General features: G+C 36.9%; 1 pseudogene; it reads left to right on the top strand.

Annotated features, from left to right (window-relative positions):
* The first annotated feature begins 1,123 nt into the window (after nucleotides 1–1,123).
* LOC140512166 (bifunctional phosphoribosylaminoimidazole carboxylase/phosphoribosylaminoimidazole succinocarboxamide synthetase pseudogene) lies at nucleotides 1,124–2,476 on the top strand (annotated as a pseudogene).
* Nucleotides 2,477–13,811: the final 11,335 nt, after the last annotated feature.

The following is a 13,811-nucleotide window of genomic DNA, read 5'->3' as shown; positions in this document are numbered from 1 at the left end:
AGAGAAATATATATAAATATATAAATGTATATATAAGTAAATATAGGAAATCATCAATCCATTACATATATCTATATGGTAAATATAGCACAGGAGCATCACCACTGCCATAATTCTCTTTCTCCCCTTTAGAGCTTTCATTTGCTCTTCTGCATACTTGTTAATGTTTCATTGAAATTTTTGTCTTCCTTTTCATCATTTTTTTGGCATTAAGATCATTATTGAACATATCACCATGTTCTCTTCTAACAACTTCCCTCACCACCAAATAAAAGACCTCCCTTTTGATAAATAGGTATAAACAAGCAAAACAAATTCACATACTAGCCATGTCTAAAGAAGAATAAATCTTCTGTACTTCTAGCCCATCACCTCTCTAGCACTTGATACAGTGTTTAGCACATAGTAGGTGCTTAATAAATGCCAGTTCTATGTTTGAAAGAGGCATGCTGTGCATGCTCAATTTGATATAAAAATCTATCTTGCACTACAGGAAAGCAGGGGAGAAGGGGATAAGCAGAGTGGCGGGGGGGGGGGGGGATCATGGAAGGAAGGGCGAATGGGAGGACGGAGCAATTAGAAGTAAATGCTCTTGGGGAGGGACAAGGTCAAAAGAGAGAATAGAAGAAATGGGGGGCAGGATAGGATGGAGGGAAATGTAGTTAGTCTTTCACAACACGACTATTATGGAAGTCATTTGCAAAACTACACATATATAACCTGTATTGAATTGCTTGCCTTCTTAGTGGGGATGGGTGGGGAGGGAGGAAGGAAGAGTAGTTGGAACTCAAAGTTTTAGGAACAAATGTTGAGAATTGTTTTTGCATACAATTGGGAAATAAGAAATGCAGGTAATGGGGTATAGAAATTTATCTTGCCCTACAGGACAAGAAAGAAGATGGAGATAAGGGAAGGGAGGGATGTTAGAAGGAAAGGCACATTGGTGGAAGGGGCAATCAGAATGCAAGGCGTTTGGGGGTAGAAGGAGAGGAGAGATGGGGAAAAAATGTGGAACTCAAAATTTTGTGGAAATGAATGTTGAAAACTTAAAATAAATTTTAAAGAAGGAAAAAAAGAAAGAGGCATGCTGGTCTTCCTGTTAGCCATCACCACAACCAGAGAAATGTCAACCTCTGAAGTACTGCAGATTGGTAAGAAGCTATATGAGGGTAAAACAAAAGAAGTCTATGAATTGTTGGATAGTCCTGGAAAAGTCCTCTTGCAGTCTAAACAACAGATTACAGCAGGCAATGGAGCTAGAAAAAAATCACCTGCATGGAAAAGCTGAAATCTCAAACAAAATTGCCAGATCTGTTTTTGAGTTGTTACAGGAAGCAGGTATCAAAACTGCTTTTACCAAAAAATGTGGTGAGAGAGCTTTCATGGCACCTCAATGTGAAATGATTGCATTTGAATGGGTATGTAGAAGAATTGCAACTGGTTATTTTCTCAAAAGAAATCCTGGTGTCAAAGAAGGATACAAGCTCTATCCATCTAAAGTGGACTTGTTTTTCAAGATGATGCCCACAATGATCCACAATGCTCTGAAGAACAGGTTATTGCTACAAAATGGTGTTTTGTTAATATAGGTCAGACTGAAGTGAATATCATGAGCCATTCCATATAGGCTATTCTTGAAATACTGGAAAAATCCTGGTTACCTCAGAACTGTACACTGGTTGACATGAAGATTGAATTTGATGTTGATGTAAATGCAAAAGAAATTGTTCTTACTGATGTTATTGATAATGATTCCTGGAGACTCTGACCATCTGGTGATAGAATCCAACAGAAAGACAAACAGTCATATCAGAAACTTAAGGAAGTGACTCCTGAAGGCCTCCAGGATGATGAAGAAAAACTTGAATGGGTGGCAGAAAGAGCGGAGTTGCTTCATAATGTGGAAAGTCCATGAAGAGTTGTGGTATTGATGGCCTCAATTTCCAACCTTGGTCATTGTGAAAAAATTAAGAATGCTTGTGGAAACTATGAAATTCCCTGTGAACTTTGAGTAACATTTGCACATAAAGGACCAGATAAAACTCTAAAGATTAAAGCAGAGTAGGAAGGAGATGGTGTTTCTATTGTATTCGTGGCAGTAGCTGGCAGAAGCAATGGTTTGGGACCAATAATGTCTGGTAACACTGAATATTCAGTAGTCGACTGTCTTCCCCTTACACATGATTGGGGAACTTAGGATGAATGGTCCTTACTTCGAATGCCTAGTGGTCGTGACTATTCAACTATATTTTCACTTGAGGGAGCAGCTCAATTTGCAGCCCAGATATTTGGATTAAATAATCCTTTGATAGGAACTAAACTCTGAGGAAGCATATTAAACACATGAGTTTCCTTGAAACAGACGGAGAAGAAAATCAGAGAATGCAGAAAAATACAATTCATTTTTAAAAGTGGAAAAGAAAAATATTCTAATTTACTTCAAAAAGTATTACCAATCAGGCTACAGAAAAGCTGATTCTAAACTAATCATAGAAAAATACTAATGAAATTTCTTATTTGATTTTATGTTAAAAAAAAAAAAAAGAGGCATGCTTAAGCATCGGGAATCTGGAGTTGTGACTGTTTACTTCACCAATCACTGATCTTGTCTTACAAAGTTGTTTTCCTTTCCGTTATTGTAATCACTGTATAAATTGACCTGGTTCTGCTCACCTCACGTCATTTCATATGTCTTCCCATGTTTCTTGGAATCTATCCCTTTGATTATTTCTTATGGTTCAATAATATCTTATTACTTTGACATACTATACTTTGTTCAGCTATTACCCAATTGATGGGCAGCCATGTGGGACTACAAATGTTTTTTGTACATGCAAGTCAATGCCTTCTGTCTTTGATATATACCTACTAGCAGTTTTCCAAGTGAGGGTGTCCATAGTTAAATGGCCTTTTAGATATAGTTGCAAATTGCTTTTCCAAACTGCTGGTTGGAAAAGCTCCCTCAACAATATATTAGTATCTCTCCCATAATCCCTTCAAAAATTGTCATATTCTATCTGATGAGTCTGAACTGGAAACTCAGAGTTCTTTCATTTTTATGAAAGCATTTTGTAGCATTTTTATATATTTGCTGATAGTTTGTCTTATTTCTTTTGAGATCTACATATTCATATCATTTGATCATTTTTCTACTAGAGAATGACTCTTATTCTTATGCAATAACATTAATCCCTACTTATTTTGTATGTGTAACCTTTATGGAAATAATTTGCTACAAAGATAGTTTTCCCATTTGACTGTTTCCCTCCTAATTACTCTGATTGTACTTGTGCAAAACCTTTTCAGTTTTATGTAAACAAAATTATCCACATTATCATTTATGATCATCTCTGTCCTTTGGTTAAAAATTCTTCCCCTATTCATAGTTCTGAAAGGTGTGGTTCCGCTCTTCTCTGTTAAATTATATTTCAAACTACTATTTCATATCATTTTGGAAAAATAGAACTCTGGTTCTATGGAAATTAGGGTATGATCAACTCATTTCTCTTTTTTTAACATCAACTTTTCTTCTCACCTTAATTTCACTCAATTCAACAAAATATTCATTAGCCACCTACTATGTGCAAACCGGAGCAGCTAGATAGCTCAGTGTATAGGGCACTGGGCCTGGAGTCTGGAAGACCTGAGTTCAAATCTGGCCTCAAACACTTTACTAGCTGTGTGACCCTGGGAAATTTATTTAACCTCTATTTGTCTTATTACACTGGAGAAAGAAATAGCAAACCACTCCAGTATCTTTGCCAAGAAAAATCCATGGATGGTAAAGAATCAGACACAACTGAACAACAGTATATGCAAACCACTGCACTAGGCACCAGGGATTTAGAAATAAAAACAGGATAATTCCTGTAGAGAATTCTCCTGTGAAAGGACAGACAACATTTATACAAGTAAGCAAAGACAGTTTTGTGGTTGTTGTGTCGAGCTATGATTTGATTGCTAAGCTCACGGTGAAGAGCTCCTTCTACTCATAAACTGGAATCCCATATATAACAAAATCTTAAAGAGTCACAACTGTGTGGAGGACGGATGCGAAAGAGAGAGGTTGGAGGCAGGGAGGCCAATTAATTAGGAGGCTTTTTAAATAATTAGAAAAAAATGAGGAGAGACTGACTTAGAATAGTGTCTGGGGGGAGGAAAGAAAAGAAATTAGAGCATATATGAGGCAAAGGAAGAGTCTGGAGTAATTGTATTACACTCTGAAATCTGGCCTGAGAAGCAGGTGTTATTAATGAAGGAGAAGGAGAAATACAAAAAATAAGTGAAAAAGCAGTTGTCCCAAGCAATAACTCTAGTTATTGAGTGATTGTAATGTGATCATTTATAATGACTACAAAGAAATAAAAAAGCATTAAAACATTCTTAATTACCAGATCATTTTGTCACTCTTCTCTCCCTCTCCCTCTCCCCCTCCATCCTTCTGTCCTTATCCTGCTCTCTCTTGCTCTGTCTCTCTGTCTCTCTCTGTCTCTGTCTTTCTCTGTCTCTGAAGCTTTCTGTCTCTCTGTCTCTCTCTCTTAAACACAGACACAGACACAGACACAGACACACACACACACACACACACACACACACCACAGTAGATAAAAGGTCAACTTTATAGCCAGGAAGTCCTGGGTTCAAGTCCTACCTCTGACACCTACTGGTTGTGCGACACTGGTCAAGTCCCCTAATCTCTAAGCACTATAGACAATTCCCTAATACTAGAAGTTGCAGAGAAGGTATTAACCTGCATTATGAGAGAGGATTTCCTTCTGTGAGCTTTACCTCTACTAGTTCAATCAAAGGTCCAGACTATCAATCTGCCTTTTGCCTAGGATATAATCTTCCCAAGCTTAAGTTAAACATGCTTGCTGTTCCTTAGTTTAATTGGCTATCACCTCTCCTTTCTCTACATCAAGTGGTTTCCTAGCAACCTGGAGAAATTAATTCTGCTAAGCATTTCTGTGAGCACCACATGGAAAACCCTGTGGTTAATCTAAGCTAATGATGGAGAGAGTATTGAGCAAGTGGAAGTAATAGGTCTGAAACACTGAAAAATCTTCCTTCATTCCCTTCACACACACACCCCCCAAACACACACACACATGCCCACACACACACACACACCCCACACCCCCCCACACATACATACACCCCCCCCACACACACCCCACACACACACCTCCACACATACCCACACACACACACGCATCCACACACACATGCACCCCACCATACACACACCCACACCCACACCTACCCCCCCACACACACACCTCCTCAACAAAGACTCCATGTAGATCTGCACACATCTGACCTCTCAGCTCACGGAAGCAGAATCAGTATAAACACATACAATTTAAACTCTGTGTGTGTGTGTGTGTGTGTGTGTGTGTGTGTGTTTGTGTCAACGGAATAGAGGAAGATTCTTGAGTGTTTCTGAACTGAGGCTTTATTCAGAGACAATTGGATTACAGGAAGAAATCACCTATCAGCAGCAGTAGCAAAAGATACCACTTGGGTGCAAAACTTCCTGGAAAACCACTAAAACCTGCCCTCAATTAGGAAAAGAATATATAAATGTTAGAGATGATGAGGAGATAATAATTGTAAAGTGCTTAACATGTTGTCTGGCATATAATAAGTGCTAAATAAATATTAGCTATTTTTTTTTTCAAATCCAGCCTCAAACATTGACTAGCTATGTGATCCTGGGAAAATCATTTAATTTTCCTTTGCTTGAGTCTCCTCAGCTATAAAATAGATGTAATAATAATACCTCCTTCGCTGGGTTGTTGTGAAGATCAAAGGAAAGAATAATCGTGAAGCATTTAGCACATTATCTGGCACATAGATAAATATTAGCTTTTATTATTACTTAAATCTAGTCTCAGACTCTGTGACCCTGGGCAAATCATTTAACTTCTATTTTTTGAAAACTGATTCTTAATAACCAATATCTTAGAGATTCAGAACTGTCCCCTCCCCTTCTTCCAAAGTCCTGACTTCAAGTTTTTGTTCAGATGGACGTTGGTCAGTCCCCACTCAAGCCTGCAAATAAAAGTGGGGAAATCCATGTTTTACTTAAGCTTAGGTGGAAACAGATTCTTTTGTCTGGATAGCCCAAAGCCAGGAATGGTTTGGTATAGTTGGGAGTCCTATTTTCTCTGTCAGGGTGAAATGATGATAGAGGAACATTAGCCCCTGTGGGAAGGGTATATAAATTGTGCAACCTAACCTCAAAAGGAGCTCAGTTCTGACTTCAGCTTCCATGCATGGACACATACATCCTGCCAGCTTTGAGAGAAATAAACATGGATACAACAGAATTCTGCTTGTCTTTCTTAGACTGAATTCTGAAGGTTGGCAATGTGCCTCAGTTTCTTCAACTGTAAAATAGATATAACCATACCTACCTCCCTGGGCTGTTGTAGCAATGAGAAGAGATAATAATCCTAAAGTGCTTAACACAGTGCTAAACCTTTGTAAATGGTTTATAAACTTTGTAAATGGCCTTGAAAAAAATTAAGCAAAGACCTATTCTGTTTTTGCATTCAGTTCCTGATCTGTTTGCAGTGCTCCTAATTTTATGTCTTCTGAACTGGAGTTTCTCCAAGCAAGAATGTGTACATTATTGATAATTACTAGGGATAAGTGTTTGTGCTTGGAGGAGGATAGGGGAAAGAGGTGGGGTGGTGATGCCCTACTCAGTTTTGAGGGAGAAACAAGTAGAGTCATTCTCTGCGAAGAAAGAATGTTTTCCTAAAACTGATGGCTCAGCGTCTAGGTCACAGACAGATCTGTTCTATAGAAATGAGGATTAGGAGATGGAAATCAGGGTTTAAGGGGGTGAGACTTTGTGCTGAATTTCTCCTGTCCTGTTTTATCACCTTTAAATGTGGGATTTGGTTTGGATGATTTTTCAGATTTCTTCTAGCACCAAAGCCTTTGACCTTAATAGAATGTAAGTCCCTAGGAATAGACTTTTTTTCCCCTTTATATCCCTAAGACTTAGCATTGTAGACATTTGATAAATAATGCTTGTTGATTTTTCTTTTGCATGCAAGGGATAAAGATTCCACTTGAAAATCCATCTGCAGTTCACCTGATCAAAATAATGGACTTCTTAACCTACTGTTCTCTCAAGAGGTAAAAAGGAGGGAGTCAGGCCTTCGTGGCAGTCTTGGGAAGTCATCTAGGTTTGCCCTTGAACTAGTCCAGATGCATGAAATTCTATCCTCTTTTTAAAAAGGGGGAGGATTTTAAAAGAATTACTCCTTTGTTGAAATCTCTTCCAGGATTACATAATAATCAGAAATATATGTTTTTCTCCTAAAACTGTCACAAAAACATTCAGGTTTACTGAACCTTCTTTGAAATATCTATGTTACTATGACAATTACTGTCAAATTACTGTTAAATAGATTAGATACTACTGTGAAATACCTAGCACTTAGAACTAGTGTCTAGCACATAGTAGGTATTTACTTAATATCTGGTTTTCTAAAATGTCAAATTGAACATTTTCATAAACTAAAATGCAAGATTAGTGTTTGAAAGGCCCCTGTACAATTTTAAAAGTCCTATGCTGCCCTCATGTGGCCAAACACGATATCCTTTTAATTCACCCTTTTAAAATGGGGTTTGGGGAAATTGAATGCACTAAATCAAATTAAAATGAAAAATTTTCAAATCACCAAAGTCAATTTACATAATTTTAACTGTTTCTGCATTGCAAGGTTGGTTGTTTTGTCAATTCCTCCCTGAAACAAAGACCCCTCTTTTCAACGACAATATTCTTCCAGTATGGTCATATGGCTATGTTCCATGTTTTTTTCCTTAGGTTCAGTTTTTTCTTCAATTTATCTGAAGAATCTAAAGATTGTCCAAAGGGAAATTTAGAGGCTTATGGTCAGTATATTTTAGAAATAAGGAATAACTCAGGAGAAGTGTTATGAAGACTGCCATCAGGGGGTTGGCCACATAGAAAGGGACATCTGATGGACAGAATGCCAAAGACAAACAGTTCCCAGTTCACCCTTTCAGCCCAGGATATGCAAGAAGACTGTCAGAACAGTGCAAGCTGAGGCAAACCAAGTCAGACAGAAGGGTCTAAGCAGCCCAGGGGCACTGCAGGAAGCAAGCCCAGACAGTACAGAAAGCCCCTTAGAAACACAACAGGACAAGACCACAGCCAAGTGGAGCTCATGTCAGGGCAAAGCAGGAAACAGAACCAAAGCAGTCAATCAGTCTGTCCCAGACTGAGAACCCAGGTAGCCCCAGGAAAACCACAGCAAGGAACAAGGCCAGACCAGCATCCAGGCAGCCCATACTGAAGCAGTTAAGAATAATGGTAGAAATGCCAGGACAGCAAAGGGGATAGGAGGCAAAGTATATGGAGTTTTACGGGAAACCTGCTCCCGACATAACCAACAGCAGTTGGTTGAGTCCTGTCAGGGTTACAGGCAAACACAAAGCCAACTCCAAGTTTGGGACTATGAAAAGAGGAGATCAAGGTCAAAACCCGAGTCAAGCCCACTAGGAGATGGAGACAAACCCCAGGAATTCTTGCAGAGGGCAGAGTCTTAGCCATCACATCCAGGACCAAGCAGGGATGGCCTTCTGTACAAAAGCATGTGAAGGAAAAGGCTGATAAAAACACAAAATTCTAATCCAGAAAATGAAACTAGAGACATAAGTAAACAGAAGACATTGATGAACACAAAAAAGAAATGCAATGGATTGAGGGAAACCCAGAAGAGAATAAAGCCACAAGTCCAAAGTAGGACCTTAGAGAAAAGATTGATTTAGCCACACCGATTACAGTAGATTAGCCCCTGGAAGAAACTGAAGTAAGAATTACAAACTGCAGTATTAAAGGAAATGAGAATTACTATGACAAGAATGGAAAGGAGGATTAGTAGTTTAAATGATGGGCTGGCAAACTATTATTTGTATGTAGCTAATATACTTAAATGTAAAAACCATTCTTCCTTGACTCATTGACCACACAAAAAATGGAACGGGAAGGATTTGGCCCCATGGGCCTTAGTTTGTTGTCTTCTGAGTTAAAACAGAAGGTTGCAAACCTATCATAAGAATGGATTCTCTAGAAATTAAAATGGTCCTAACAGATTGCAGTAATGCCACAAGACAGCAAGAAATACTAAAACAAAATAAAGATTTAAGAAAAATTTTTAAAAAACAGAAAAAAGTAAGGATATATAACATCATAAACAAGTGATCAGGAAAATAGTTAAAGGAAAGATAATCTAAGAATCATCAAACTGCATAAAAATTATTATCAAAAAAGTAAAATACCACATTCAACAAATCATAAATGAAAACTACTCAGATATATCAACCAATCAATCAACATTTAATAAACACTTACAATGTTCTAACTTCTGGGAATCCCAAAAAAGGGGAGGGGAGAAAAGACAGTCCCTGCCCTCATGGCGCTTACAATCTAGTGGAAGAGATTAGGACAAAAGTCCAAAATGAAAATAGAAATAATCTACTGATCACCTCCTGAAAGAAACCCCAAAATGAAAGCTCCCGAAATTATCAAAACCAAAATCCAGAGCTCCCAAGTCAAAGAAAACATGCTGCAAGCAACTAGAAGAAAAAGTTAAAGTACCAAGGAACCAGAACTGGGATCACACAAGACATGGCATCTTTCTTGAAGAGAATGATCTTGGAATACAATACTTCAAAAGGTAAAATACAAAATTTTCCACCAAGAATAACAGCTTTTAAAATTGAGAATAATTCTACAGAGTAAAATGGACCTTTAATAAAAGATTTTTAAGAATTCCTGATGAAAAGATCAGGGTTAAATAGAAGTCTTAAAATACAAATGCAGGAATCAAGAGAAAACTAGACAGATAAACACGTAGATTAGGAAGGGGCTATATAGTGAAGTCCTATTCTCAAATTGTTTTGATTTCTTTAATTGTGCTTTATATTTTAAAGTCTCTGCCCTACATATAGTTTGAACATTATGAATATTTAGTGTGGTGACAGCAATTAAAATAATTCTTCAATTTATATTTATCAAGTTTATATCTAGAAGGTTATGAGAAGTGTTCTGTCTGTAATCATAATCTACTTTCAGTAAAAATTATATGTTGATTCTCTTTGTAATATGGAGATTTGTCATCTTCTAATTTATAAGAGAGTGTAGGCTTTTTAGGTATCTGATAGAAGATTACAACATGTGGTGATATGTTGTGCCTTTTCCACTATTCTGTACATAGTCTACATCAATCTGTCTAGTGGCAACGTCCTGATCCTGAATTCCTATCATAAACCTTTCCATTTTTATAAACAAACTCACATGACTGTCTTGTTCAGTCCTTCCCAGCTGACATTTTATGGTTGTTTGCATGTGGATATCATTTATGGAATGCCTCCCACTTCTACTCTTGGATCTTCTTCTGGGCTAGGCTAGTCCAGTGGTTCAAATTTAGAATTAGAATGAAATGAGACATTTGGGGAACAAATACATCTTATACAAGAAAAAAAAAGATGACTTTGCTAATAACAACAGCCAAAAGGTTATGATTCCTAAGGTTAAAAATATACTAAGTCAAATAAAACTGCTACTCCCCAACTGTCCATAGGAAGACAGAAGGTATTCTCATAGGACAATGTGGAAATTATATATATATTTTTAAAATCTAATGGCCAACTTCCTATAGGCTGGGGGCTTTTTATGCCCAGGTGACAAGGAAGCCAACCCACTGATAATTCCAAGACCCACCTCCCATTCCCCTTAAAGGGAGGCTGCACCATAAAACAAGTGCTGCTTCTACCACATTTGTTTACATTTGACAAATTCAGTATCACATATGTTATCATCTTTGTTAATTGTCTTGTGGTCTGTTCGTTCTAAAAGTATTTCTGCAAGTTTTTAACCTTAATTAAATTTTTGTGTGTTCTGAGAATAATTATCAACCCCATTCTTTCCTTTAGGTGAGAAAGTGTTCATTTTCATCTTGAGGTGATGAGTTTTGGTTTTCATTAACACTGCATGGAATTTTGTTCAGTTACCTTCTAGATTCATTATCAGCCATTTTACCATGTCAAAAGTATATTTTAAGATTGATATTCCATAAGTATTTTTCCTGTTAAACTTTGATTTCAGGACTCCAGTCAGTCTGATAACATAATAACCTCAGCTTTCCCTTCAATAGACTTATGTTATATGGGTCTTGCCTTGAGAAGGCCAAATAGTTTGTAACCATTGGCCTCATCCATTGATCCAATTTTACCTATGAATTTAAGCTGAAAGCCTTCAGTCTCTGTTCTCCCCTGGTGCACATTAAGAATTAAAATTAAAACAGTACAAATGTGTATCAAGGCCAAATGACATTTTGATACCATCCATAAGATGAAATAGCTACTTAATGTGTTTTTCAGTGAAGTCATATAACTTGATGCCATATTTCTATATCAAGTGATTAATGAGGTGGTTTGGCTCTAGTCTCTCTTTAATTTGGAAGCCAAACCTAATTCTACTTAGGAGAGTTGATAATGAATTTGGGGACAGGCAGAACCATAATCCTTGAAAATTTGTGTTTCATACCAATCATTCTTGACATCATTGTGTTGGGGCATGTTTAAAATACAGAACAGGTTGTCATATAGGCATCTAATGCTCTATACGTTAAAGTCTATTTGATAAGCTAATACTATATGAATAATCCATTCATGAAGAACTGAGTCAAAGATTTTGTGACAACGAATAAAGACCCTATAAGCATTATAGTGCTTTGAGATAGCTTGTTTACCAATTACCTAATTGATTATAAGTTTCTCTTCATATGCCAAGTATTTTTTGATATACTCATTTTGTACTTCAAACAACATATTGGATTTATTTGTGTTTGTAGAATTACTTCATTATGCTAGCTAAAACTGCTTTGGATAAAATACATAGAAGTAATTAGTTTATTTTTAGAGAGGTCACTGGTATTCTTATCTATCATGGTTACCTTTATCTCATTCTTCTCATCTTTTTCAATGGAGTTCAGTTAAGAACAGTTACAACACAATTTACTTCTATTACTTTATATTTCATAGTTTTTATGCTATTGTACATGTGGACTAAATAACTTTATAGTTGAAGAAAAGTTGAAAGGAGACAGCGTAATTCCAATAAGAGTACAAGAGTTGTTATCAACATCATCATCATTTTTAGTAGTCTAAACCTGTGATTTCTCTAGCATAAGGAACTCAGCATGTAGAAAAGCCCTTAATAGATGCAGATTGTCAACTGATCTGTAATTTCGTTTAGAGAGTTGGCTGGAACACCTATGATTTCAGCAACTTGTCAAGGATAGCAAAGCTAATACATGTCGGAGCCAGACATGAACCCAGGTTTTCCAATTCTGTTTACTGTTCTCTGCTACTCCTGTGTCACTATCGCCACCATCACTGTCTTCATCATTATGGCATTATCATCATTATGAATGCTACAATCAAGAAAAAATGCATTCAACATTTGTTTTCATAGCTCACAAATCTTGATAATGGCAAATTTATGTTCTCTGGAAAAATGGGATCATGGCAAAATTAGTTTCTTGACTGCTGCTAAATTAATGCAGAAATTATAGTGTTAAACTAATCTGTCTAGGGTTTTCTCAGGCCCTTCAGATTGCATGTTGTATAAGGCTACAAAGAGAGTGCTAACACAATTTTGTCCAAGCAGTTAATAATGACTCTAAAACACACACATTAGTTGTGCCTTCATGGTAGATGAAACACTGCAGGGCTTAAATGTTAGCTCATTCACATTTATTCAAATGTCACCAGAAAAGAAATGGATTGAGATTACCATAGAAACCACTCAACATTTCAGGTGTTTCTTCATCCATTTTGTTCTATAAGCTGTGCAGATAATGAAGCCGTATTTTATGGTCTTTCATTAATTCCATTGTCATGCCTCTCTATTAGCAGTTTGTCTGCGAAGTTGACACATTCTCCTTTGTTTTGCCTTCATTGTCTGGCAGCTATGATCCCAGCACTTTACCTCCAGCTGAGAAACTGGAACAAGCAACTTCTTAAACAAATTTTGAGCTCTACGAATGGCTATGTGGGCAACGTGTCACCTCCTTTGGCCAAGAAAGTAAATTTACAAGCCTCTTACATGGCAATTTAAACAGCACAATTACTCCTTCTTGGTTTATATCATCAATCATGGAATTCCACTGCCACACAAGGTTAAAGGCAAATCCCATGTTGGTCATACGTTTTAAATTATATTTTATTTGCTTTTTCAATCAGCAAAAATCTACTTTATCATCCTCATCTCCCTCAACTGAGAACAACAACAAAAAACACCAAGCCCTGTTACCAACATACACAGTCAAGCAAAAATAAATTCCCCAAGCATGTCAAATATATATGACATATATGTGTGTGTGTATGTGTGAGCATGTATGTTGTATGCATATGTTTGTGTGTATGTATGTGCTTATATGTGTATATAAAATTCTTCATTGAGTCCTTTGCTTCTCCATCAAGAAGTGGGAAGAATGACTTATCAAGTTCTCTGGAAATGTGACCAGTTACCAGACTGATCAGAGCTCCTAACTCTTCTAAAATTATTTGTCTTTACCAGGGAATTTGTTTTGCCCAAAGAAAGAGGGAAAGGTCCTCCATGTGCAAACATATTTAAAACTACCTTTTTGTAGTAGTAAAGAACTACTTATTGAATGGGTAAATGACTTGTGGAACATTAATGTAAATGAATATCATTGTTCCATAAGAAACAATCAATATAAAGAATTCAGAGAAATGTG

Source organism: Notamacropus eugenii, chromosome 6, assembly GCF_028372415.1.
Source record: "Notamacropus eugenii isolate mMacEug1 chromosome 6, mMacEug1.pri_v2, whole genome shotgun sequence".
Classification (NCBI taxonomy): Eukaryota; Metazoa; Chordata; class Mammalia; order Diprotodontia; family Macropodidae; genus Notamacropus; species Notamacropus eugenii.
This window is presented reverse-complemented; position numbering and strand designations above follow the sequence as displayed.